Source organism: Phragmites australis, chromosome 20 (genome assembly GCF_958298935.1).
Source record: "Phragmites australis chromosome 20, lpPhrAust1.1, whole genome shotgun sequence".
NCBI lineage: Eukaryota > Viridiplantae > Streptophyta > Magnoliopsida > Poales > Poaceae > Phragmites > Phragmites australis.
Genome location: NC_084940.1, coordinates 9,551,612 through 9,554,339, shown reverse-complemented (window position 1 = coordinate 9,554,339; position 2,728 = coordinate 9,551,612). Strand labels below are relative to the sequence as shown.

At 40.8% G+C, this 2,728-nt stretch overlaps 3 non-coding genes across 3 annotated transcripts; all 3 read right to left on the bottom strand.

Annotated features, from left to right (window-relative positions):
• Positions 1-692: 692 nt before the first annotated feature.
• LOC133902614 (small nucleolar RNA Z267) lies at positions 693-765 on the bottom strand. Its single transcript, XR_009906939.1, has one exon. It is a non-coding gene; the product is annotated as a small nucleolar RNA Z267 (small nucleolar RNA).
• Positions 766-870: 105 nt separating this feature from the next.
• Positions 871-952, bottom strand: LOC133902720 (small nucleolar RNA snoR122). The gene has a single exon (XR_009907038.1). It is a non-coding gene; the product is annotated as a small nucleolar RNA snoR122 (small nucleolar RNA).
• Positions 953-1,024: 72 nt separating this feature from the next.
• On the bottom strand, positions 1,025-1,115 carry LOC133902615 (small nucleolar RNA R44/J54/Z268 family). The gene has a single exon (XR_009906940.1). It is a non-coding gene; the product is annotated as a small nucleolar RNA R44/J54/Z268 family (small nucleolar RNA).
• Between the last annotated feature and the right edge of the window lie 1,613 nt (positions 1,116-2,728).

The window sequence follows — 2,728 nt, the reverse complement described above, 5'->3', positions numbered from 1 at the left end:
GAGTAAAACTATAAATTCTAACATAAAATAGTTAAATACAAATTATAAATAGAATAATACTGTAACTGAGATGACAGAACGATTGAGATTATTTCACCTCTAAACGTGTCAGCCTTCGACTTCTCATACGAAGACTTCTTTAAACGTGTCAGCCTTCGACTTCTCCGCATACGAAGACTTCTTTGTCTGGGGACTACTCAGGTTCCAACAGTTCTGATGTATTTTTTGTCCCGTATGTCTTTTGGGGGATTGCCTGCAGTTTGCTTAAATCTTTTCTTGATTTTACTCATTTTGGTTGACCATGTGATTAGCCGCCAGATTTCCATGCCAAACTCATATTAAGCCCTCTCTTCAATTGATTTCGGCCTTAAACGCCTGGGCTTCTGTCTCAAGGATCAGGAGCGTACCCTATGCCAGAAGAATCAAATCTCACAGCAACCCTGGGATAATGCATGTTCTAAATTTAAGTATGACTCTCGAATTTTAACCGTTGTAATTAAGTACAATTTTTGCAGTTAGATTTGTTATTTACTAAAACTTAATCCTATTTCTTAGTCACAGACCAGGTAGTACTGAAGAATTTGCCTTCGCGCATTTTCATAAAACAGATTGTGCCATATTTTCAAAATTGTGTTGGTAGGTCAAATCCATATACCACAAAACTGACATGAGCAAACCATGAGCAATAGATGCAATTGCCTCAGATTTAAGTTCATTTCACAGCGAAACGCTACAAAGTATATTTATCGCTATCACCGGCAATTTGCTCCACATAACACATCAAGCACGCGAAAAAGGACTAAAAACAAAAGACAGACAAATCCTCTAAATTTCAACTAACCCCAACAAAGAAAACTGCAGATCCGAGTGCGCCTCAGTGGTAGTGACAATTTTTGCAGATCGTCATGGAACAATCCGACAGTACGTGCATTTTTTTTATGCATCATCGGCAGCCAGATGAAGCCCAGATATCTCCGAGAGCAACAAACACTAACAGCTCGAAACAAAAAATAAGATCACGATTGAAGCATCAGAGAGATTCCCATTGAAGACTTTGGTCTATCATGCCCCGAAGGGGGTTCTGATGTCCCTGTCTCGTCCTCATCACCTGCTCCCGTCGAATCCCCAACCGAAATCGCCGATAGAAAAAAAGACCACGAGAAAAGAAAAGGTAGAGCAAAGCAAAGAAGACGTCGAATCGAGACCAAGCCAGAAACGAGAAGAGAAATCTAATCGCGAATCGACTCGACGGGGAGAGCAGAAGCAGCGCAGCCGCGAGGGAGATGGGTGCGGCGGGGTGAGACGAGGGCACATCGGCGACCGAATATATATAGATATAGCTAGCATGGAACGTTCTAGGGTTTAGGGTTTGGGCTGGGTGTTCGTGGGCTCGGCCTTTTCTGCTGATAAAATGAAATAGGCCCAATGCTAATGCTCTATTGTTGGGCCGGTTTTGTGATTTTTATCTTTTTCTCTATTTACTTTCGAATTGGTTACAGGAATTTTAATTTTTTTATAATTTTTTCTTCAGAAAAAAGAACGAAATAATTTGTGAAATTTTAATTATTTTTTATAAATTTTAAAATTAGATATTTCATTCCCCTTCGAATTTAATGTAGTTCGCAAAATTTTTAATACCTGGTTATAGTAATAGTTCTTTTTTTGATTTATTAAAAAATAAATTCTTTTTGCAGAGAGCAAATAGCGTCAATTGTTCAAAGTGCAAAGTAGAAAACGTAAGAATTGTACTGGGACAAGTGCAAATAGCGTTAAGAAATGTATGAGAGACATGCAACTCTTGCATCACCGTAAGAACATCTCTAACTATATTTCCTTTATTTTATTTTTTTTCTGATTTTTTTCTCGTTCCTATTCAGTTTATTTTCTCTCGTCTCTAACAATTTTTATTCAAAAGAAATCACGAAAGAAAAGAAGAGAGAATCCCGTCCTGAAGAAAATAACCTTAAAAATTAATTTGTAACGAGAATTATGAAGAGAAGTCGTTGGAACATTGGAAAAAATAAAAATTCTTTTATGACGAGATTTTTATCTCCAAAGAAAATCCGTTGACTATGGCCTAACACCGAAATAGGCGCCCTCTCGTGCCGGGTAGCTCGCTTTTCCGATCCCAAGGTACAGCCCAGACTTCCTCGACGTCGTTTCCTTTTCAGCCATATTTGAGAATGAAAACAACAGCAAGAAAGCTTTTGCATGCATGCGTGAAATGGTTGGATGGATGACGTTGCATGACAGCATATAGTACTAGCTCTAGAAAAATAGAGTACAAGATGATGTAGGAGGCATGGAGTAGGAACCTTTCTAGAGTACAAGATGATGTAGGAGCCATGGAGTAGGAACCTTTCACTGTTGTAGGGATGGAGCTGGTAAGAGTATCTCCGGAGAGTACCCATCGCATCATTCATCATAACTAAACTCCAAAACGAGAAAAAAAAAATCTTCAGTAGAACCTCTGGCCTCTGTCCTTCACGCCCATTTTGGCGGGCACATTATTCCGGTCTTCCCCTCATATGCGTCTCTCTTCTCACACCATCCTTTAGCCGTGTTCGTCTCCATAGACCATAGGCCCTCACCATCATGCGGCCTCTGTTCCTCCGCTCTGAGCCCCTAACGCCGCTGGTCTCCGTTGCTCCCCTTCGGCCTTCGCGGTTCCGCCTTGAGCCCCTCACACCCTGGCCTCCGCGGCTCCCCTCCAGCCTCCGCTTTGGTC